This window comes from Oreochromis niloticus, linkage group LG19 (assembly GCF_001858045.2).
Source record: "Oreochromis niloticus isolate F11D_XX linkage group LG19, O_niloticus_UMD_NMBU, whole genome shotgun sequence".
NCBI lineage: Eukaryota > Metazoa > Chordata > Actinopteri > Cichliformes > Cichlidae > Oreochromis > Oreochromis niloticus.
In genome coordinates, this window is record NC_031983.2 from 17,413,903 (window position 1) to 17,439,535 (window position 25,633).

Genomic DNA, 25,633 nt, shown 5'->3' on the forward strand with positions numbered 1-25,633 from the left:
TCATGTTCTACAGTGTCGTGTCACAGTCTGTTCTACAAAAGTAGTTTTCACATCACTATTTTCTAGATTGGTCAATTTTCTCCCTGACAAGAGAGCTGAACGTGTACCCTGTGCAGACTCCGGTGCCATATTGGCACACAACTTGAAAGTCAGATCACAGCTTTGGCTTGGTTTCCTGTGAAATCAAGAAGAAAACACATGACAATCACCCCTTTTCATCTTTTGTGTTTTAATCCAGCGAGAACAATCATCCTATACAGTAAAAACACAATTCTGGCTGCTCTCCAGGGTTCCTTGCTGATGAGCTTTGGAAATATCTTTGCATCTCTAGCATTTTGCCCATTGTAATGTCTTCATTGTTGTCACACAGTGTAAATTTCCCCTGAATGTACAATCAGTTGCTGTGGTTAATGAATACAGCTTCCTTCTCTGACCTTGGCAGAGATGAGTGTGTCCCTATTGCCCACACACGCATGATTACACACACACATGCACACACAAACATCTGCACAAGCCCATTGAGTGCCCTCCCTGTCAACACAGCGAGGTAAATGAGTCTCGCTCAATAGTCCTGGCCTCTAGTGATACAAATTATCGTTGTATTCATGAGCTGGCGGACCTGTTACAGCCGAATATCGGCTCTCTGGGCGTGCTGCTGGCACTTACATGTACAAATTGTGTGGTTTTTTTAGCTAATCGATGTATTGACCAGTCTATAACAAGAAAGCGAGCATGCGTCTGCGTCAAACACACTACTCGCCAGAAACTGTCAGCGTCCGGAGGTCAACACGAATTATTTATGTAATGTAGCTACTGAGTAAGCTTATATTTGTTAAGCGTTGTTAAGCTGCTGCAGGAGCCGTCATTTACAGGAAAGTGTGTTCCCCGCTAACTACACCCTATGGCATTCATCTGTCCATCGGGTCAGGCCTATTTGTTTGTTTAAGAAATATCCATTTCAGGAGGCAAACAGAGCGTGGACATTAGCTATTTATAACTCCACATGAGCATTGGTGTGCCCGCTGGACATAACAGCCTGTGCTTATGGAAAGCTGTATATTACTGCATAGAATTAAATGAGACACAGAATCAAAACATGTGCTCACATCGAGCGTGCGTGTCTAAACGCCAGCCAAAGTTCAGCGTGTTTTCAGCTTTCTTTAATGCCGAGAGCGATTATGCGGCCATGCATTACTGAAAATTTAAAGTATCACACCATAAACAGTCACAGTGTACTTCTGAGATACGCTGTGTTTTATTGATGACACATCAGCATATCAGAAATCTATACGTTACATGAGAAGCTCTGAAAAGTGAGATGACCTCATGTAGAAAAAATGCACCTCTGCTTCTACTTCATTGTACTGATGCCAGTTTATTTACAAACAGCTCTCCCTTCCATAGACCTTGTGGTTAAAGTATTTGCCAGTGTTGGTGTGTGGGTTGTTCATATTTCGGATCTGATTTGGGCTCAAAAATTTACATTTTTGAGTAAGAAAACAAACCAACCCCTCTTATTTGCAAGTCGAGTGCCCAGTGAATTCACAACCTTTTAAAAAAAAACCTCTGGGGTTGACAAAGTAAGCTAATTAGGATGCCAAAAAACTAAAGCTCCTTGAAATGCCACTTGAGGCTGGCTCCAGGAGTGAGCATATCAACTGATTCTCATATTAAAACATCCATTGTTAAGTTTAAGTCTTCCATCTCTTTAATTCAGGAGTCAGATTATTACTTTAATCAGTGGAGGATCTTCCAAAAGTCACCTCAAACAGAAATGTTTCCAGAAATGTTATTATCCTTTTGAAGACTGCACTTTGTCCATTAGTCTGAGCTTAAAGCTGACTTTTAACATGCCCGAACTAAATTCCTTAGTTTTGATGTGTTATTTTGACTGAAATTTGAAGTTGGCCTTTTTTCAGCTTTACAGGCTTTAAAAAAAAAAAAAAAAACTATTGACAAGATACGTCCAACTGCAAACAAACATCTTTTTTATTTCTACCATGCATTTTTAATAATTGGTGTTTTTCTAATCGTAGAACCTCCCCAGCAGGTGCAAAAGTGAGTTTTACTTCCTTGACTTCATCACAATGTGAAGTCTGTGGCCCAGTCAAGGAGACACTACAGCACATTTACATTGGACTGAAAAACAATGAAGAAACTCTTTTTGGCTTATGTGCCAGACAAGCAATTTTCATTCAGGCGAGTGAGTGGTATCTTTTAGTTAAGAATCCAGTTTACCTTAATATGTCCATGTTTTTTGTAGCCTCCAAAGTCGGTCAAAGTGTGTCAGGTGAGCTGGCGAGTCAAAGAACACTGAGCTCATCAGATTGGGGGCCTTAAGAAACAGCAGCTGAAGCAGCCTGATTGAACTAAAGGGCTGCTTTGTTTTGTTTTTTACTAACTGCAAATCATACAAAGATATGCCAGCAGGGCCTTAGAGTAAAAATACAGACCTGAAAATGAGAATGACATGTTCCCTTTGAAAATGTGTGAATTTATTCACGCCTGTTTTCAGCTGTTCATGACTTCTTTCCACAGATATTTTTCATGTTGTTCTGAAGACCACCATTCCATCTCGGGCTGCTTCTGACTCATCTTCCGTCCTTGTCCTCCAGTACCCCAGCCTTCGTGTCCTTTATATTTTAAGCAACTCCATGTTTTACTTCTCTTGCGATCACTTCTGACTCATCCACTGACTCATTAGATCTGTTTCTGCGCACCTGGGCGTGCATCAAGTATGTTTTGAGACCCTCTGTTTTGTATTGACAACCAGTCAGAGTAATCACGGTAGTCACCTGACTGCCACCGCGGTGCTCGTAAGTCATTCATCAATGCTAATTTGGTGAGCAAATTTTCTCCGTGAACTCAGCAGGCAGATGAACAGAATTGAATTAACACTGATGTATCACCAGTCAGCCATGTGAAAAATAGATGCAGTGAAATAAAGGTTAAGGGCATGTTTGCATGTCATTGAAACACACTTTACAGTGTTTAAACATCACGCTACCAAAACGATTATACTGCACATGTTGGGATCGCTTTGATAACTCTCTAAAATCAAACATTTAAAACTGCAGCAGGATGATTTTGTAGAAAAAAACCAGTATTCGATAAACTTTACTTTAGCTCAGTTAAAGAGGGACATCTTGATTCGATTAAAAATAAACCACACACACACACAAAAGTCTGACTAAAAAACAATGTGGAACATAAATCCTCCTTTATGGTTATCCACTCGGTTAAATACCGCTGTTTATGACGTCAGTATTTATGTCTCAGGACCAACTGTGCATATTTGTTGATGGAATATTTTGGATAAAAACCGAGCGGCCAAAACCAACTTTGCACTGGGGCGGCACCCACCATGGTTTGAGCCTTAACGATGGGTAAGTCAATAATTTCTCTGCAAACACTAGCAGTTGTCTTTCAATCTGCTCGCCGGGAAGGTTAACTCGGTTCAGAAACATCAACGCCGCATTCTTTTAATTGAAATTCTTTGTTTTGGGTAAATGCTGGTGAGAAAGATTTATAAAATAGGGGCACATATTTCTTGACAATACCTGGATGAAAAGACTTTCATGGAGTATGAGCGTGTTACCGTGTTTTGTCAGAAGAATAGGTTTGTCAAGGCTGTCGTGAAGTCACGCTGTGAGTAATTTTATTGCTAGTGTTTTGTGCAGAAAACAAGTCTACATGTGGTTTCGTGGAGTTATTAAGAAATCATGGGTCTGCAAAAGAAGAAAAAAAACTGGAAAAATAACTAACTGACAATGGCGAAACCTTGTACTTTATTTTTCCTGCCGTGAGGGGGTCGCTTCACGTACCGTCCTTTTACCAAACAATGATTCTTTCCCTGTGTTTCCAGCAGTTATTACCAAATCCTGCCCTTTAATAACTATTACTACACATCTTTGACAAGGTAAATTTTAATCGGTTTAATGATCATAAGATATTTTTGATCACCCTACAATAACAATGTAAATATAAATGCACAATTTTGAATCTGTGGATACTTTTTAGACATGGTATGGAGGCTATTTTAAAGTCGGAATTTAGAGTTAGATTTTGACTTAACAACTAACTTTCATATTATGTTCTCAAAAATTTGAGTTAGTAACTTGAAATTTTCAAGTAATCCTGATATTTTGACTGCTGGCTGGCAAAGATTTCTCTTTTTTGTGGTAGTGACTAGCTTCCATATCTCAGCCTATGTATGGAAGCAACCTATGTTGGTTTGATAAACCGCATACGTTATTGTCGTCTGCCATTTTTCTTCTTTGCAGGCTAATTATTCTAACACAGGGAAGGTATGACAGACTGTTCATACCTTAAAAAGACTGGCTCAATTGTGTGCTGCGTGCGTCTATTTAGATTTTCAAAATTTGGTACAGTTTCTGAAATATTCAACTTTTTCTGGTGATAAAGTCTCGTTGACTTTAAATGGAGAGCCACCAATTTCTCACCTCGCCATTAGTGGCACATGTCCTTTCCCCCTTTATATTGAAAATTGTGAGCTCAAGTACAGCATTGGATATTTCACACATCAGAATTTTTTCAGGAATCCTTTTTTTCCTTATAATCTTAGTCAGAAAACTAAACAGTACAAAATTATTACATACTGCAGTGGGACAATTTTACCACAAGGTAAATGTCCCCGAACAGTGAGGGTGAGTACACTTTAAAATACAAAAACTTGACAGAAACCATTACGACCCCTCGGAGCAATTCTATAAGGCAGTAGGGTCGCTGCGATCTCAGGTACAGTAAACTTGTCGCCTATTAAGGAAGCTGCCAGTAGCAGCAATCATACTTCAACTTCTCCAGTAATTGAAGTCTAATTTCTTTATATTTTTATTAAAGAAATGGGAAAAAGTCCATCGATTTATTGAAACATATGCAAACCTACATAATACTATAATAATGAACAAGCTTGGAAATCAATATTTGGTATGACCACCTTTATTCTTCGGTACAGCCTGAACTCTCCTAGCCAATCTTTGTCTTTAGGAATTGTTCTCCAGCCTCCTTGAAGGATATTCTGTCAAGTACTTGGGGGACACAAGCACAGTGTCCAGGATAGCCTCGAGCACCACAGCACACATTAAGGTCATTAAACACTGAGTGTGTAGCAAAAAAACAACATGGAAAAAAAAAAAGCAGTGGAAATAAATTCCACCTCAAGCAATGATGACGAGCTGGTCCTCATATTTCTAATAAGGAAAAAGGAAGAAACTGAGATTCTGGGTTTTATTTATTTTTACCTAAGAAGCCAACTTCTCACAGATGCCCTCATCCTCTACTTCCCTGTTTCATTTTCAGCCACCTTTCCTCTTCCCCACCTTCCCATCTTAACCTTGTCCTGTTAATGTTGTTATCAGAGAGCGGTCATGAAGCCAAAGGCAGATGCCCAGGGCTCAATCCCTGGATAGTGCTGCTTAGACTGAGATATACAGTTTGGCATACCATGTGTGAGATATGATGCGGTTTTATGCCATATTGCCTTGCAAGTGTCCAAATTACACACAGGGTGAACACAGAGAGCTGTTAGCTGACAGATGGTTGTAGCACAAATCTGCATTCAAGTCAGTAGGGGCTTCAGGCTTACAGCTCTTCAAGCTCACACATGACAAACAATAATGTGTGCACAGGCTGTGTGTGGATATATGCACCTATATATATATATATATGCTTCACACTTGGTATTCAATATGTGTAACTCAGCATTTTTGCATGCTTGCTGTCAAAAATTCATGTCTGCCTTTGGTGGTGCATGTGTGCCTGCGCGAGCATCTTTTGGCTGTTTGCTGGGCACAGATTCAGCAGAATGCCACTGGAATGAGAATAAGTGTGGCTTTGCCATGGCAACAGAGGAATGCCAGAGGAGACGGGAGCGGCAGAGTCAAAGCCCAACGCTCACCACAGCAGGGGAAGAAGAACGAAGGACCTGATTAAACACCACCATCTCCCCTCCTGGAGCCTCCAGCCTCCGCCCTTTTTATCTTCCATTTCTATCTGCTGTGAGACGCTACAAAGTGAATGCTGCTCAGCCGCCTGGAGATTTGCGTAGGCACAAACCTCATTACAAGCAGAAACGCAGTTTATGCAGATTTTTATATATATATATGTATGAAAGAACGCTTGCAAGCTCAATGACACAAAGCAGACGCAACAGCATGCCAAAAATACAATTCTGTACGGTGAACAGCTGAAGCATCAAGGTAGATGTTGTCAGTCTGATGGGTGATTCACAGTTTAAACTTGCCTGCTGGTTGCATCAAGGAAATCTTTGATTGATTCATTCGGTCAGAAGTGTTAATGCCAAGTGTTGTACCTACATGCAGCACGCTACTCTGATAAAATGACGTGAGTGATAGTTTTCCATGTACTTTAATGTACTGAGCTCATCGCTGGTTTGGGCTTATAGCTGCTTTCTAGTTCTGTTTGCTTTTTCATAGTTTTTAAGGGTCATCGGGGAGGTTTGTACCTTTTGTCCTTTTCACTGAGGCGGCAGAAATATATGGAGGGGGCAGGGAGTGGGCAGCTGAGTGTCATCTCACATCCTGAGGAGAAAGAAAAGCAAAAATCTTAGCCTTGTCCCAGTCTGATCAAATTTTATCATTGGATGCTTTTTTAGTTGTTTATTTATTTATTTTTTATGAGTAGATTTATTTATATCTACATACTGCTGGCAAAGTGCTTTAGACTTAATTAATCCTACTTTTTTGCAGTGTGCGTCACCAGCCCCGCTTCTCTCCTTTCCAGTGCTGTCCTTTTTTTGGACTTAAGACCATGAAAGAAACAGCCCCCTCCCCCACCAACCCCCCAACCCCGAGGGTAGTCCGGCGATATTAGCTGAAAGAAATTAACAGTGCCGTCAAATTAAAAAAGATCACTCCGTGACCTTGTAAAGACAATTATAGCTGTTCATTCTGGCCGCGCTGATGAGTTTCTTGTAGGTTCATCATCATAAGCTAAATAAAGTGGGGATGAGATCAAAGCCGGTGAGCCTGACGCTACTTTAATGTAATTCATATTGACGTCTGTGATGTAGTGACCGTGGAGAGACAGTTAAGGATTGGAGCTAAACAAGGTCCAACTCAACAAATAGTTCCTCGCATTTCCACCCCTTATAGTCGGTCCTGTCAAAAAAATTATCCATATCAATTAGTCTTATCATGCCTATATTTAGTCAAGCAGAGTTTGAATTTCCTGGTAATTACACGTGGCAGTGTTTCATCTTCCCACTTGCAGGAGTCAATAAAAAAAGTTTTGCTGCGACTTTTTCATCGGCATTGCGATCAGGAATCTCTCTGAATGATTCTGGCGTAATATGAATGGAAATATAATTTATTACAGCCCTCCTCCACTCGGAGATTTCAGTGAGTACACGTACATAAAGGAGAAAACATTTCTGAAAATTGAATGGTATTCTTGCGACGATTTCATGTCCTCAGCTTACAGTCTCTCTCTCTCTCTTTTTTTTGGTGCACCCTGTAATTTCACTGGTAATGTGAGAGTGATCGAGTTGTGATAATAGCACGTTTTCATTTCATATGAGACAGGAAGACTCATTACAGGCCCTGACATGTTTCTCGACAGGGGAGAGCAACGCTTCCTGCCATCTCCTGCATCTCAACAGTTGTCAGTCTTACATTTCCCTTTCATCATCAGTTCCATCTTGATTTTCATTAGTGCCGGGGCACCAACTCTCAGAACTCATCCAAGCATCGCTAAGTATAAAATAGAGAGCTGTCTTAGCTGTGAGGTGGTGCATTGTGGTTTCAAACACAAACAAACTCATCTATTCGCTATCGCTGCGATGCATTAAGTAGCACTCAAAAGGGTGGAAAACGCAGCACAATTAGACTCTTCATTAGGTAACAGTAGGAGTTACTGTAGAGCTATAAGGAAAACTGAAAACTTGGCAAAACCTCAAAAAAAAGAGAAAAAAACCTCTAGATCTGTTTGCAAACTGCAGCTTGTGTAAATTGGTGTTCGCTTTAGAAGATTGAGAAAGATGAAAAGATATGATTAAATGAAATCTCGCAGGAGCTGAGAGAGCCCATTTTGAAGCCTGGATTTTTGTTTTTTATCACGGCGTCAACAGTGCACCTATAACATCAAGGAAAGATTAAACAGGGAGGCCGTGTTGCCAGCAGCATCTGAGCCTCCTTATTTCTACCGAATGTCCTCTGAATCAAAGCCAAGTCTCGTCTCTGTGGGGTTTACAATAACATGAATCCTGGCCTTAATAACCCGCGCAGGTCAGCACAAGCACACATAGATTCCTCTATCCCTCTCCTTCTCCCGACCCATTTCTCAGCTTCGCTCCCCGGAGCATTAAAACAGACAACGGACCTTGGTTAGGTCATGGCCAACACAGACCTCATTTGTCACAGAGGATGAACATCTATGAAACTGGATTGTTAATTATGGGAGCAGAATAAAGACATATGAGTTATGAAGAGACACAAACACACTTACACACACACACACACACTGAAGCACCAGCCTATACCTTGCAAACAATACTACAACACATGTATGTAACTTTACAGTAACCTTAAAGTTCATCCAGGCCCTAAAATATTCTGATTTACTTTATGGGGACTCGCTCTGTGTCCTCACAACATGGGTAATATTGTACGTGGACCACACAAACACAAGCGCAGCATGCCATTAGGAGCTGGATAAAGATGCATGGGAGCTTTCAGTTTCATAACTCATATTATATTGCATAATAAATGGATCTCAGGCTCCTCAGTCTAAGTGGGATTAGTTAACTGATTAACACAAAGAGGACTCTGTGCTGTTTAGAGGTGGTGCGGTGGCTCAGGCTGAAGTTGAATACTGGAAATCTCATTGAAATTAAGACCTTATTTTCAGGAAAAACACTGCAAGCTGGATTTTTTTATTGAGGGGAGGTCATTCAAGTGCTTGTGTGTTGGCTACGTCAGACCTAGGTTATACTAAGATTCAACCTTGAAATGCTGTTATCATGGTGATTAAGAGAAACAACATTTCTCCAATTATGCATCCTTATGAAAATTTACATAAATCACCTGGATTTCTGTTAAAATGACTTTAATAAGTGGAATACATTTAAAAAAAATCTGTACTGAAATATGAAACCTAGTTAGCTCAACCCAGACTTCCAAATTTGAGCTGCAACCTTATTTTAATATTATTAAGACAAAGTGGAAATTCTGTACTAAAAATACTGTAACCGTGGAAGACAGTTACCTTGTTTGACTTTCTTTTGAAGCTTCATATCGTCTTCCCACAAACATAAGGATGTATTTTTGAAAGGAGGAAGGATTTTGTGCCTCTTCGCTTTTATTTGAAACACTGAAGGGACCTTTTATTTGTCAGTATGAACAGGAGGACTGATTACACCAAGCAAAAAAACTACATAAATATTATATTAGCTGCACTGTTTCAAGACAAGAGAAGTTCAAACCTTGTTTAATTTGTTTGTTGAATCTCATCTAATTTTGAAGTTAGACAGCTTTAGAGAAACACTTTGAGGCATACTGATGCCATCTGCCAACTGCGTCTATCCCCAAATTAGTGTGTGGAACAGCATCCAGCATTGATTGCTTCAACCTTTAAACCTACATCCATTAACAACGGTCTTGCACCTCAAAGCACCGGAAAACATGCTAAAATGCTTGGATACGACTTTTCTCTGTTGTCATTGCATTTTATAATCAGGAAGAAATAACCACAGCAGTCACCATAAAAAAAAAGAAGAAAAACCAAGAGAATACAGGAAACTGATGACGAGAAAATGAAAAGTAGTCTTGATCCATTAAGGCTTCAGTCTTTTCTGCACATCAGTTTTCTGGAGCCAGAATGAGACCGAAGTAGGCTTCTATCAAACTTTGTCTGCACGCTGCATGCATGAGCTGTTTGGTGCAAAGTAACAGACTGTTAGCATTAGCAATACAAGCACTTTGCACAAGAACTGGACAACTACCTTCTTGGACCGTCGGTATTATACACAAAATCATGTTTTTTGTCAGATTTTATTACCAGTCATACAAACACGCTCAAGAGGTCCAGTTTGATGACTGAAATTAGAGGAAGTGTGGACTAGCAGACAGCTGCTACACCAGCTTGTATTGATGCACTGCTCAATAAAAGTAGCATAATAAAACCTTAACAGATGCATCAAGGAAAAAAAAAAAATCCGGTTCCGGTGGAGTTGTTATGAACGGGGAATTTTGTAAACATGTTCAATTTTTCCCTGACTTTCAGCACGGGAGCCTTTTGAAAACACCGTCAAATGGCCACTGGAGGAACTCGTGGGAAGAAGGAAGGACTGGCAACTACTGGAATGTTACGATTGGTTAAAAATCTAAACCGGACGTTACGTCTTGCTTTTCTATGTGTTTTCAGTCTCAGTCACATGCAGTCTGCCTTTATAAACCTTTGTGAAAGAATGGGCCATTCTAAATTTCTTCTCTCCCACATATTTCACTATCAGCTGTAAGTATAGCAAAGTGGGAGGATTTAAGATCTACAGCAACTCGACCACCAAGTGGCAGACCACGTAAAGCTACAGAGTGACTGAGGCGCATAGTGTGTAAAAGTCACCAATTCTCTGCTGACTCAGTAGCTGCAGTGTTCCAAACCTCCTCTGGCAACAACATCAGAACAAAAACGGGGCGCCAGAAGGTCATGGCCGAGCAGCTCCTGTATGTGTAATGTGTAGGTGGCCCATTTAATTTGCCCATGTTTGACGCTGCCCTCAAGGGACAGTAAACAGCTACAACATGTGGACGTGCACCTGCAAATCACTGCATAGCACCAAAGCTGTTCAATACTGGAAACTGAAGAATAGCATGTTTTTCTGAGTTAGGCTACATTCAAGTCTTGTTGACAAAGCTTTTAGCTCCAGTCTTTCGCATGTTAACAAGAAAAGGCAAAGCCAGTCATACACTGCTACTGATACTTGATTAGGATTGCAGGACCTGTGTAGGAGAACAAGATTTATGAATTACATTTGTTTTGTTTGGTCTTTTTAATCAAACCTATTGCCTTTTCAGATGTCATTAGACATTATTTGGGACATACCAATTGGAGCCCTTTAATCAATACAAGGATGTTATAAATGTAACATTATGGCTTTCAATACAAGTAATCCTGATTTTTTTTAACCCATCCAAATCTGTAGATGAAGGTCATTAACTAAAACTGAATACTTAAATTATAATTTATATATGGTAAGAAGTTTGTTTTCTGGATAAAAAAGTGATGCATTACTTGGAAATATGTTAAAGTTAAAGTTACAGGACAACCAGCTGGCAGAGAGACTCCAGGAGGAATCCAAGAGGGAGACTGACAGTGGACGAACAGGAAGGCCAGTCAGTTACACGCTGATTGAATGACTGCCTGACTGTCAAGAAACCAGTCAGATAAGTCAAAGCAGGCTGACTGACAAAAGGCCAGTAAAAGAGCTTCAGGCAGACAGAGAAAAATGAGTGTTTTGATCGTCGCCCTGGAAGAGTAAATAGCCGTCCTGGTGACACAGCGGGGTGGCGGCCGGGTGGAGGCGAAATAGAAGGAAAGAGATGGGGCGTAAAGAGAACAGGGTGCAATACTGAGGGGTGCTGAGGCGGTGAAATGAGGGGTTTGAACTGCTGATGTAAGCGTGGACACACTCTCTTTGTCTTTCTCTTGCACACGCACACACACACTAACGCACACGCAGCGCTGACAAGCCGTTTCTACCCATGGGAAGTCATTCAGGGTTCAGAGGTTCAAATGAAAACGAATAACAGTGGCTGGACGTATTGCTCTTCTTCTTCTTTCTGGCCCTCTCTCTTTCTTGTTGCAGTCGTGATCAAGCATTTTCCTCCATTTGCTTCCCTTTCTGCTGCCCCCCCATCCAAACCAGTCTTCCTTCCCCACTTCACCCTCGCCCTTTTTCCTCAGCCACCCTCGGCTCTGGATTCCACACATCTCCCTTTAAATATTAAAAGGCTAGCCTGAGCAGTGCGACTGTATGCAGCATAGCGTTCAGAGAAGCAATTCTGTATTCATTTTAATCATCTTTCAAAGGGCAAAAATTCTCTATTCATTCTAATCTGTCTTGAGCATTTTAATAAGAACCATTCTTTGGACCTGCACTGAATTCTGTGCCATCTTTCACAGCAGGGAGCAATCTCCCTGGGTTTAGGTCTGTGTTTGTTGCCATCTGTAATTGGTGTTTTTCCGTTGGGGACCGTCTGCATCGCGTGACAGTGGCAACGCTTGCATATTCCATTTTATCAGGCACCGGTTGATGGTTTTTTTAGGGCGGGGAATGTATTTAATCATGAATTTGACACAGAAGAGCTGCCGTTTCATCTCAGATCAATTAACAATGGGATTCACACAAAGATGGGAAAGTTTATGACTGAGACACTTCTGAAACCAGCCCCAAGAGCATATGTATATCACAAAGGACATACCCCACCGCCCCCTCCACAAAAAAAAAAACAAAAAAAACCAGATGTTCATGCGAATACTCTGGAAGGGCTGGCTGTTTTTCTTATGTGCTGTATACAGGAAGCACAGGAGAAAAATTCAGGATTAATAAAACATCGTTCACAGGTTTCGTGAGAAAATGTTGCTGGTTCTTTTATGAAACTGGTTTTTTCTGACCAGCCAGTTTGATTTCAGGCCTCCAGTAGGTGAGAGCAGCCACATGAGATGGAAAAGATATTAAAATTCTGCTTTTCGTATTCATAAAATTCAGCCCTTTGTTGCTTCCAAGTTGTTTGCAAGGTCAGGGAAAAACTTTAGTTGTAGGAATGCAATGATTCCCGATTGAAGTTGGAGGTATTAATTATTGACAACTTTCCAAATGCTGGTATAAATGTTAGTATAGAGTGGCTTAAGAGCATTTGAGGCTGTAAACTGTGAAATCGCACAGCCTTCTTTGGTGTGTTTGCAAGTCGTATAATTTTTGGAAGTTGCAAAACCATGAAAAGAAAGAGAGTTGTTTTAATTAGTTTTAATCACCACTCAAAGTGATTTAGCCGCCAGCATCACCCAGTGGGTACTAAGGTTCTGTTTGAGACCTTGAGCTGACTATTTTCATAGTTACCATGTTGTTGTTTCGAAGCCAGATGTCACGAGCAAAGGATGAATCTGACTGAAACACCAAAAGGGTGTTAGCTGGTTAAAGTCAGTCTTGAACTAAAAATACCCTGATTTATTCTCATTTTTGATTTAAAACCAGACAATAATTTACAAAAAGAATAAGTTGAATTCAGCATTTATTGACACTACGGCGACTCAGCCTGAGCCAATAAGCTCATCAGCAAAGTTTTTACTGAGGTCAAACCAGCTTATTTTTCTCAATGACTTCCTCACGATCATTCTTTTTGCAACCAGACAAATCTCCCCCTGGTGGCCGATATATAAAGTGCAGGTTTAAGGCACTTCTGCAGCGGCTTCACTTCACATCTTTTTCATATAGTCTAAGTTTGCAATAGCAGCAAAGACAGCAAGTGCTCACCGGGGGCACATTAGCAAAACTTTTAATGGATACAGCTAGAACAGGGAACATTAGCATTCATTCTGAGTAATGTTTACGATCTGGTGATTATATAGTGAGTTCAATATTTACTCCCTTTTCAAAGTTGTTGGCAGTAAAACCAAAATCATTTACTGAAAGGCACTAAAGTGTTCTGCAGAGTTTAGATGAACTAGAGAGGAGGTTCATATTTTTTCCTGCGGATCCGTCACGGCAAACAACATTTTTTCCCCATTACAGTTTGTAACTTGATGTGTTCCACAGAACTGGTGATCCCAAAAGCGGATATTAAAGCAAAGGGAAGCAGGTTGCAGGTAAAGGGTGATTTATTTGGAGGGGGTACGCTGGTGAGAGGCTGGGGAAAAGCTTAGGCTGGAGAGCTGGAGTGCTATTTGGGCTGGTGAGAAGTGCAAGGCTCCAGAGAAGCAAGGAAATCCAAAGGAGGTGCTGCAAAAATGGAGCACCGAGTTAAATGCGGAGGGGAAACTAAGAAACAAATGACGACTATCAAGATGTAATCAATCAAATGGTTCAAATGCAATTTCACTGACTTTAGTGGTGACTATGATTTTTGAAAGGCGGCGGTAGAAGAGCTGTGTGTTTTGAAAAGGCTTGATCACTGACAAGGTGCAGCTGGTGAGGCTCTGCTCCAGCTCAGGGCACCTGTCTCTAGTCCTGCAATCAAGTAGGCAAACACACACACACACACACACACACACACACAGGTCAGGTGGCTTAGAATAGGATGTTGAAGGAGAGTAAGATTCGGCTGCAGAGGCTGGTGATCAAATGTGATATTGATTAAAAAAGTTTTAACTTTTAAGCTAACATGAAAGATGTGCTATTGATAAAATAGTAAAAGGTCCAGAATTTGCATGTCAGCAACTCTGCAGACTTCACATAGCCTAACCCTCTCAAGTCGCTGATGTGAAATGTCTGAAATGAAAAAAGCAAGCAATACTACGAAGTTTTGGAGCCTATTTTATTTTTTGCCGTTCTTATTAACAATATTATGTGAATTGTAAAATCTTTGACCCTGTTTGGAATATTTATGAAATATTAAATCGTCAACCAAAGTCAGTGCTTTCCATCACTGTTCTAATTTTATGCAGACTGCAGTGCAGATGTCACTTCAGTTTTGCCCTTGAAGCGAAAACTGTGTTGATGAAACGACGCACTGATCACAACAGGAATCCTTTTTTTGCAGACTATTTTAGAAATCAGTTCATTTATTGTGTTGACTTCAATAAAAGACTGAAACAGCGTGCTGCAGATCTGGATCTACTTTGATCGCGATTGACCAGAGGTTTATGGTGCAGTAAAGGGCGAGCTGTCAATCACGCAGGCTCTAATTCCTGCGTGCGACTGTCTACGTTAACACACAGCAGCACACACAAATGCAACCTCACAATGAACCAGGGAAGGTGTGAGAGCGCATGTCTTGGTTTGTTACAAGACAAAACGATGGACACCAAGTCCTAAAAGCCCTGCTGGGAGTCAGCGGAGCGCTCAGCCGTGTAATGCTCTTAGTGCACTTCCGCAACAAATATGCACACAATCATACCCACTATATGCACACACATATTGTATACACACAGGCTTGCAAATACAGTTCGCATTTTCACACTTGACAAATGCTCCTCATGCACGCACAAACAAATCTGCAGGGGCTGTGTGGCGGTGACACACTCACAGAGTATTATTCGAGTCCTATTACGCCACACTCGTCATTTGTCCTATCTCCCTGCTATCAGGCCTCATATTCTATTTGACAACGAGGAGGCAAATTTGCCTTCAACTAATGGTTGATTCATTCAGATTTTCTGCCATGTGTAACATTAACGTTTGTACTTAGAAGTCATTTCGCCGTAATGTTTATTTAATGCTTCTGCAGTCATTATGCTGCCTTCCATGTTCTTTTTAGAGCATTGTGCTTGTGCCCTTTTTTTCCTTTTAAAAATTTAGGCTGCTGTTTGTCATCAGGTGCAAAAAGCTTCAGTTCCCATGCTGTCTTTTTTTAAACCAATGACAAGTTCAGATGTAGTGCCCTGACAACATCCTTCTTTGAGACATTTCTGTTTTTGATGACAGCGAGTGGAGAAAGGAGCACATCTCAAACGATGTGTTCTTCTACAAAGGGATATGAAACACCCTTCACAGATATGACTGAGTGATTGACTGAATGATTATATTTAGATTTCAGCCTTTCATCGCGTGCACAGACGAAAACCACCAACATGCGATAAGTGGCCGACGGATGACCTCACCAAGCTGGGATTGGATGATTTGGATCAGTTTGGATGTTTTGACACGTGCTTGGACCAGTTTGTCAAAGAGGTGAGAACTGAGCATGCGATCACAAGTTTCTTTTTTTGCCCTGACAAAACCATTATAACTTGTCCACTAAATGCACTCCATGGGAACATTTGGAGACAACAAACATCTGCAGCCTGATTTCCATTCACAAGCTACACAGTTTCTAAAGAGCCATGTGCTGCGTTTGCCAACGGCCTCCCTGCAGCTGACTGTGCTGTTGAGTGAAGCCTCCTCACGCTGCTTTGAGGCTATTACTTCTATACATACTCTTTTATATTTGTTTGTTTGCGTACTGTATTTTGAAGCTGGCATACATCCCACTTCCCCTTTTTCGGCTTCTTCCGTAAGTGATTAAAAATGGATGAGAATTTTATTCAGTGCGAGGCAGTTCACTCTGCCAGTCAGGCGTCATGTTCAAATGAAAGAGCTGACTGTTTGTGCACTTTGGCTGGGTGTGAGGAAGTATGTATGTGTGTGAGTGTGTGTGTGTGGTTGGGTGATCTTGTGGGGGTGAAGAGACAAGTGGGTGCGGGGGTTACTGCGAGGTTAAACCAGTCTACTGTCAGGTCAGCCAGAGTTCAGCAGCACAGAGGCTAGAAAGCAGCAGACAGAAGCACAGCTCAGGTAGACTGAATGATTGCTGTGGTTTAGACGGACAAGAGCACCGAGGTGGAGTTCCCCCACAGAGACAGTGTTAGACAAGAGGATACTGAGGTTTAGGAGATCGCAATTAAATCCATGGGAACGCCTAATCCTCTGGAAATGAAACCTAAAGATAAGAGATCCCAGCAGAATTGGGAAAACATAGTAAAATGTTACTTTAACAGTGTAGCATTCCTCTGAGTTCACCATGGGAATACTCAAAACTGAAGACTCACACTGCTCCTGTGCCTGAGTCTGGGTGTGAAAATATGTTCAAACCCATTATTTTATGTCTCTCCTATTTCCCCAATCTCTCATATTTTAATTTATAAACCAAAAATATGGAAATTTATATTTAGTGTGTGCTAGCTTTATTCTATTAAAAAATATCTTCTAAGTTCAGTACATATCCCACTGAATTGAGTTAAATAATTTCTTTAGGAAATGAAAAAATACACCGCAAACATGCTCTATAAAAAATGTCTGAACCTTTCTGTGTCTATTTGTCTATTTTATTTTATTCCTCCTGACGGGACGGAGTATGTAATCGGCTCCATTTGTTTGTTTGTCTGCAGTCTTGTGTCCACAGTTTTCAAGATATTGCTTTTAAATGTTGTCTGATGGTTGATACCAATAACAGCTTGAGCTGATTTCGTTTGGGTGAAAACTGGGTCAAGGTCAAGGTCACACTAAATGTAAGAATTCAATAAGATCTTTATATTGCCCACAGTTCTTCTTCACACTTCGTGACAATATACAACTACTTTTGGTATTGGCAGTACCCCCCCTTTAGTTACTTTGTATCGATTGATACCAAAATTTGAAGTATAGCACAGCACGACTACTAGATTTTTACTTTCAATGTCAGTAGTATTTTCCCAGCCAAGAATAAGTTATTGCTATGGCACATGAGGAGTTTACTATAAAGCGAGATTAATGGTGTAGCTGGAAACATTTTCACCAATTCTTTTATTTACAGCATGCTTAAAGTGCAGTATAGTTTCTCTGATCTAGTAATGTATTTTATATGTGTAAGGTGTTAAGGCATGCCTTACTAAAATCACTGAATGAAGCATTGCACTCTCACAGGAATGTGCATGAATTCATTTGGTGATGGAGAAAATGTATAACGGTTGTTATAGTTGATTCTTTATCTGCTGTTAAGTCTCTTTTACACTGCAGGAATTGCAGCTATTAGAACACAGAGCACACACCAAGAATACCTGTTCAACGAATAAAATTCACATTGATGCTCAACAGCTTGGCTATTTAAAAAAAAAAAGTCTTTATTTTTGAATTCAATTTGTTTTTATCTAAAACCCTAAAACGTTGATGTACCTGATTTGGTTGTTTCAACTGCTGCTTTTAAGCCTCTTCAATACATGTTCGGTTTGAGTGAATTAAATAATAAAGTAGGGTCTGCTTTAGCTGAAGCTCCAGAACAGGAGTCCCTGAACCAGTGGGTGATGATGATGATGCCTCATCATTGTAACACATTACACATTACTCTACATCACATATTCAACTAGTGATTTATTTGCCATTGGCAGATAGTTTAGTCCATGGTAACTGCATCCTGTCTTTCAGATCTTCACCCACCCTGTATCCTGCAGTCACACAGGTAAGTAAAGCCAATATAAGGACAGTGCTGGGTCCTAATTTCACATTATCCAAGAGTCTACCATGTGTATACTGGGCATCATACTGTTTTTACCAAGAAATCAGTGTGCTTTACTGTTTCTAAATATGAAGAAATGGTGTGTGCTGGGCTGGCAGACATCAATCAAGCAACTGCTGAAAGTTGCTGCCAATTAAACTTCACAAAAAGAAAGCAAAAAATATTCTTCTGAAAGATTTAAAACTTTGGTTTTGTTTCCCCAAGTTTTTTTTTCCTAAAGTTGTCTTAACATCAGCAATTTGTTTTGAAATAAATTTATTTTACACATCAAAAGAGAAAAAAAAGGCTCAAACTCATTTTAATCAAGTCCTGACGCATAAACCCACAGTCAGAAGGCAAAATGAAAACTTTTTCTCAGGCTTAGCAGCACTTACTGTATGTCTGTGTGGTGGATTTGTCTTTCAAACTGAAAAATAAAATGCACCAAGAGAAAAATCTGCAGTTTATTCTGTTATGTTTTCAGTGTCTGAACACTCTTTGTATATAATTGGGGCACAACTAACCTGACTTGCTCTCTTTTTTTTTTGCAGGACAGCAGCGAAACAGCCGTATGACAAAACTAAAGAACTCTACCCCGAGTTTGATTTGCTGCCATCGTGTAAACAGTTTTGTCTTTCTGTATATGCCCTGTTTAATATCCAGCTGACTTTGAGTAAATGGCAGCCTATGCTTGTTACTTCACACAGTGCAAACACAGAGACAGGCACTGAGGCTTGCATTCATACCTACATCCAATTTAGAATCACCTACTGTAATATGAATTTCTTTCACTTTAAGAGGAAGGTGGCACACAAAGGGATGACATGCAAGCTCCTCATAGAGATGCCTCTATAAATAAATAAATAAAGGGAAAAAAAGAAAAACAGTATTAAGCATCTCCATGTCTGTCCTGTTTATGTACTCACTGACTGCGTCTGTGCCTGGGATATTTAAGTAGTGTGCAGCTATGAATGTATAAAGATTTTTAAAAACCATTGATTGATACTATTGATTTCATTTTTTTCTTGTCCTCCTGCAGTAAAGCTGCAGCATTTGCTTTTTTTTGTGTGTGTGTTTGGATATCCTTTCTGTTTTCTTTACTCGAACGCCTCTAACCTCCAGATATGAGACACAGCCTGCTGAATCACCTTTACTATTAAAGCTGTCATTTTATTTTTTGAACAGTAAGAATAGGCGGCAGCGTGGGCTACTTTTTATTTATCATTGTGACAGGAAAAGTGTCATAATAGCTATTTGCATCTCACTCACTGCTGCGTTATGAGTCCATTTAGCTTCTGTGAGACCAGGACTCTAGAGGCTGAGCACAGAGAGGAGAGGTGAGCAGAGACGGGCAATCAGGAGGATGTAGCGTGATGGATAGAGGGTATAGAACAATGAAATATGCATCAGGGATCTCGTGAAATTTTAATCCAGACTGTTGACTGGAGGTTGACCCAGTTGTGACCCAACACTTGGGGGAGTGAAAATATCCACAGAGGGAGGCTGGAGGGGTAACACTGGGTGCAGGAGCAGGGCGAGGAAATTGTGAGGAAGAAAGGAGTAATGAGGTTCACCCGAGGTGTAGACAGGTAATTTGATCTGTCTGAGAGTCTGAGCGTCTCTTAACGACACAAGAAGGTAGGAAAGGATCGGGAAAAGAAAGTCCAATTTTTAAAGGATGTGAAGAGAAGATGTGCTGCAGCTTTAAACAATTCCCTAAAAAGAAAGTATACCTTAAATGTTTAGGATTGTGTTGACAGAAATGACTACACAGTCCTTGTGTCGAAGAAAATCACACGTATTTTTCTTTTAGAATAGTTCAAAGGAAACACAAACAGCTTTCTCCCAGAGCACAGCACTAAGACTTTAATCTGTTGTATGTTATTACGAAAAAAGCTTTTATGCACACACACACACACACACAGAAAAAAAAGCTTTATCCCTTTGTGCATATATCGTAAGCAGAACATTTGACCATATCCCCAGGACATCAGTCTGTCACAGTGTCTGGTGTTGGGGGGGGAAAAAGATGTTAATATTTGCAGAGGCTGATTGAACTGCACGGGATGATAAGGCTGACTTATGTAAATTCTGTTTTTAGTTTGTATTTGCCTTTAATGTTTGTATTCAGCAAGTTGTTGCTGATGTTGAACTCATAATCTTTTTCTCCCTTGGCATTCATTATCAGCCGTTATCTGGTTGTTTGTGTTTTAGAAACATATTTCAGTGTTTGTAGGAAAAAAGGAGCATTTTCAGGTGCACTCATACTGAATAGCATTTATATATATATTTATATACCACTGGTGTATATATTTTATTTGTTGTTGTACCCACAAAGTTCTGGCAGATAAGGTCAAGCACTGTTCATGGACACCACCTGTTAAAATTTCCTCAAGACTACACAACACTTGAAGGAGGCTGAATATGTCAAGTGCTTGTTTATTGCAGTATTCCACCTAATCACGAAGTACTACTGCTGTTTTAGCAGTTTTTACTATTTATTACTACCAGCTTTATTAATCAAAGCGTTTAATCTTTGTTGATTTAATTAAACTTTGCATTCAATTTGATAAAAACTTAAAAATGGTAGTTTCTCTAACTAAATGGACGATGAAAGAATATTCTGGATATAAGCTAAGGTGAATTTTTAATCCCAAGTGGTACTTACATTACATTTCCTTTCACTAATTCAAACTGATACATTTAAGTTTTAATCTTAGTCTTATGTAATCCCACCCTGATCCTGGAGTGTCCTATGATGCCGGGTTTGTTTTAGATATTTGTTAGATGTCGCCTGCGTATCTCCAGTATTTGCCGGTGAGAGCAGCCCTGTTTTAGATGCTTGAAGAGTCCACGTAAAGAGGTTTGATGCCAGATGATTGTCGTTTATGTCACAACAAACGGCAGTCGTTGCTTTTATCCACTATAAAGGTTTAGATGGTAAAATGTACTTGTTTAGGTTTGGCTGAAATACATTGCTTTACAGCGGCAAGAGATTTGCCCAGCAGCTCTGCTACAACTGCATTATTTTACACCCCGGGAAAAAGTATGAGAATAAATCTGAACAGACTTCTGCAGAAAACGTTGAATAGATAGCTCGATTCACCTTGTTCCACCTTAAGGCAAAGTATTAACGTAATTTAATAACGCATCTAAGAAGAGTGTTCCCTTGGCTCAGTTTGAGGTCTTCTTCTTTATTCAATATTTACGCGTTTTAATTAAGTCACGTACAATTAGGCCATTATGCAAAACAATGATACACTTATTAGTTGTACTACATCTCAATGAGATCCATGCATGTTACCAAAGTTATTTTTTATTAGACTAGCAGTATATCAGAGCTTTTAAAATGTGCAGCTGGTTTCTGGTTAATCCTAAATGTTCACCTTGATTCCGATTTTTAGGAATTTTTGCTTTTTATCGCAACTGTGCGTTTGCTCATAAACGTCTCTATGCGTTCCTTCTTGTGCGTTTGCATGCGCATGCGTGTGCACTACTCGTAGGTTTAACCACTCCGTCAACCTCTAGCGCAGCGGTCCGTAGCTTCATTAATAACCCTTGCGTTTGTTGAATGGGGCTCTGGCGATCTATTGCGGTCTATTGCGGTGTTGTTTTTGTTTGGCCCTGGTCACGGTGATTCCTGGGAGATGGCAGCATCATAAATCTACAGCTTATTCATGGAGCTAACCTGACCTTTATGGCCACACCGTGAACAGGGGGAGAGGCAGGGAGAGATGAAAAAAACCAAAGGAAAATAGTAGAAAAGGCAAGGGAAAAGAGCAAAGAGTGAGGGAGAGTGTGAAGTTCGAGGGTTGAAAGGTAGAGCCGAGGCCATGAGAATGATAAAGAGGAGGAAGGCAAGATACAAGAGGAGTGAAAGGTGTTGTGGGATAGAAGAATAGACAGAGACGGCTGGGAGAGATGTGAATAGATAGAGAAGGAAAAGGGAATTCAGCAGAGAATGAATGAAGTGAGAGACAATAACAGAGTATGGAAGTGGTCGAACCAAGAGGTTATTGCAGGATGAAAGCAATCAATGAGTGTAAAGGCAAGAGAAATAGAGATTCAGGGAGATGGAGAATGGTATGCCTGTATGTGTGTGTATTATTCGTATGCGTCTCGGGCTGATGGAGCCCTTCTCTCCAGGACCTCCTTCACCTGTTGGGTCTTTAATAAAGCCTCCATGTCGGGGGTTTCATTGACTCTCAGATGGTAAAGCATCTCTCTATATAAGCTGTCTCATACGTGAAAAGCAAAAACTATAATGTTCTTTGAGAGTAGCTCAAAGTCTGTGTGATTGGGTCTGTGTGTCAGTACTGGTGCTTTTAGTTTGTATGCAGTGAAAGCTTTAGATAAAAGAAAAGCATTTGTTCGTTTACATCATGTCACATCCTTAATATGTAAAAAAAAAAAATCTGGAATATACAGTGAAATGTAAAGCACATAAAAAACACATAAAATATCTATCTATCTATTTACATATATATATATATATATGTATATATAGCTTAATTTATTGAGGTCTACGCCTGCTCATTGAGTTCTAGAATACTTTGGTGTGCAGAGAAGTTGATGGTTGACTCGGTGCCCAAAACAAACCCAAATCATCACCCCTCCACCACCGTGCTTGACAGCTGGTATGAGGTCTTTGTGCTGATATGCTGTTTGGTTTTCACCAAACGTAGCGCTGTGCATTATGGCCAAATATCTTCACTTTGTTATCATTGTTCCAGACGTCCTGTGTTCAGATAAGTCAGGCCGCCGTGTTCTTTTTAGAGAGAAGAGCCTTTTTCCTGGCAAAAATTCCCAAACAAGCCATGTTTTTTCAGTCTTCTCTAACTGAACTGTCATGAACTTTAACATTTAACATGCCGAGACCTGTAGAGTCTGAGATGTAGCTCTTGGGTTTTTTACAATTTCTCAGAGCATTGCACGGCCTGACCTTGGTATGAATTTGCTGGGACATGCAGTCCTGTGAAGACTTGCAGCTGCCTCAAATATTTCCCACTTGTGAATAATCTTTCTCACTGTGCAATGATGGACTTTATATTATTTGGAAATGTCCTTAAACCCTTCCCAGATTGATGGGCAGAAACCAGTGCCTCTTTAGAAACACTGCTGATGTTTTTCCTCATTGGTTATGTGTAAACACATACTTCCAAATGCACCCAACCTACAAACTGCCAGATTATCTGCTATTATCCAGGTGGTCACGCTCACTGATTATCACTTATTCAAGCGCATTTGATTAATGGCACCTGGTTGCACATTTCCCTCTTAACTCCTATAAAAGCAATAAAATTGTACTTTTTCACAAACTGCTTCTGCATTTGTTTTTCTTCTTTAATTAAAAAATAATAATTTCACAGTGCAATATGTCATGATTGTTGTTTAGCTTTTAAAAATATGTTATGTATGACATGACTGTAAACCTGCCTCATTGAATAACATTGAACGTTTGACTGGAACATGCAAATGTTCAGTTAATCAAACCATCTCAAGGATTTGTATAAATCAGCATCTATTCTATAATTAACACACACAATAGCTTAAATCTAAAACTATTTAAAACAAAGTTTGTCTGTTTTTTAATTTAATGTGCCAAACTTTGTTTTCTAGTATTTGAACTTTTCAAGAAATGTTTTCATTCGTTTTAAAGTGATTTAAAAATGATATGAATTACACTGTTTTCATTTGAAAGAAGCAAAGAAAATTACTAAGATTTTGTTGAGTAATTCATCATCATATCCAAGCATGACCCAAATATCTCAAATGTGCAGCAGCATGTCCAGAATCCTCATATTTTTACTAACAGAAAATACAAAAATGAACCGACTCTGCTCTTATGTCTCATTATTATCCAAATGATACTCTAACCATTTGCACCTAATTGCTCTGGCAATATTGTCTCTGAACCTCTGTTCCAATTGAGCTCATTAGACTGAAATTGCATAGAGATAGTGGTTTAGATTTGTGGGCTTGCAGCACGCTGGACTGATGGAGCCATTCCTACAGAAACTGCTCTCCTCATTGGTATTCTGCACTTGTCTGCCACACAGACCCATCATAGATCCAGCAAGTAAAAGAAGCACCATTAAGAAGCAGTGGTGATCACTGCTGTAGATCTTAGACACACAAACGCACACACACGTTAGCAGATCTACAGATGAAACGTTAACTACTACATCATTTAATTTCAATATCAAGTTAGTAACAGAGAAGTCATCTAGTGGTCAGTGCACTAAATGTGTCACATAACTTGCAGCTGTTCACCAGGAAAATTGACTCCAGTGTTTGTTTTGAAGCTGTGTTCTTGGAGAAAGGCTCTGGTTTGGTCCGAGAATTATGTTCTCTTGGTTTGTTGTCTCGGGGATTTTCCTGTAATTTCAGAGAAATTGAACGTTTTGGAAACTCAAATGAGATCCCTACAGACTGCCAGGAAAAATCAATTGGCTGGTCAAGGCTGTGGTAAGCAAAAACTACACACACACGCACTGAAACACAAGCACAGCAATCCAAGAACACACACTTCTCTAGAGGTAAACTTTGCAGTGGGGAAGATAATACTGTATTTAAACGATGGAGATGCAACCACAAAGTTGCCCTCTGGTTTGTGAAGTCCTGTTCTGAAACCTTTATGTTTAGTACTATGCTGTCCTCATGTTGCTTTTTTTGTTTTGTTTTTGAGCCAGTGGTAAGTATATTTGGACAAGAGGGTAGAGGGCTAAGTTAGCAGCATGAACATCATCGAGAGATACTTTCTGTCATGGTTTGGCAGATCAGAGATGCGAAAGCAAGGACTCAAAAAAACACCTCAAAAAACAGACAAGGTAAAGTCAAAACACCCCTTTAATGGTATTGGGTAAGTAGCCCAAAATACAAGGTATGTAAGGTGAAACGGTAAAATAACTCAAACATTTTCTTAGCCAGGCAGTAACACATGAGGGAGGGTAAACAGACCAACGAGAAGTGAAGGGCTCAAATGACTGCACATGGGAGGGAAGCTAATTATGACATGGGGGCGTAAAAGTGAAAAGCAAGAGACAGAGACAAAAAGAAGATTCAAGAGGACACGAGTTCATCGATGTTTGCAGGCATTCTCTTAAGATCCTGCCACAGCGAGTCTATTGGGTCGAGGTCTGGACTTTGGCTCGGTCACAATAAATACCAAACATGAATGAAATCACAACAGAAAAACAGATCTAACCTCACGCCAGAACACAGAAACCTCTGAGGTTTAAATAAGCACAGGTGACAACAATTATCCTAACCCTACCCCCATTTATTGTTTGGAGAAAAGCAAAAACAGACTTTTTGGAGAAAAAAACAAGTTTTTGTTTGGTGTATGCAGAATTTATAGTTAGATAGTAAGAGTAAATATTCTCATTGTTCTATAATTGCAAAGACATGGGAGAACAATTTAATAAAAACAAAAATTACATACTGATTGCCTCTAGGGTTAGGGTTAGGATTAGTGTGGCGGCTTAGTC

At 40.0% G+C, this 25,633-nt stretch overlaps 1 long non-coding RNA gene across 1 annotated transcript in view; it reads right to left on the reverse strand.

Annotated features, from left to right (window-relative positions):
* LOC112843068 (uncharacterized) overlaps positions 1-25,633 on the reverse strand; it is a 121,781-nt gene that overhangs the window by 75,781 nt on the left and 20,367 nt on the right. The window contains exon 2 of the long non-coding RNA XR_003215184.1: positions 6,485-6,560. This is a non-coding gene — a long non-coding RNA (uncharacterized LOC112843068). The remainder of the gene's footprint in view (positions 1-6,484; positions 6,561-25,633) is intronic.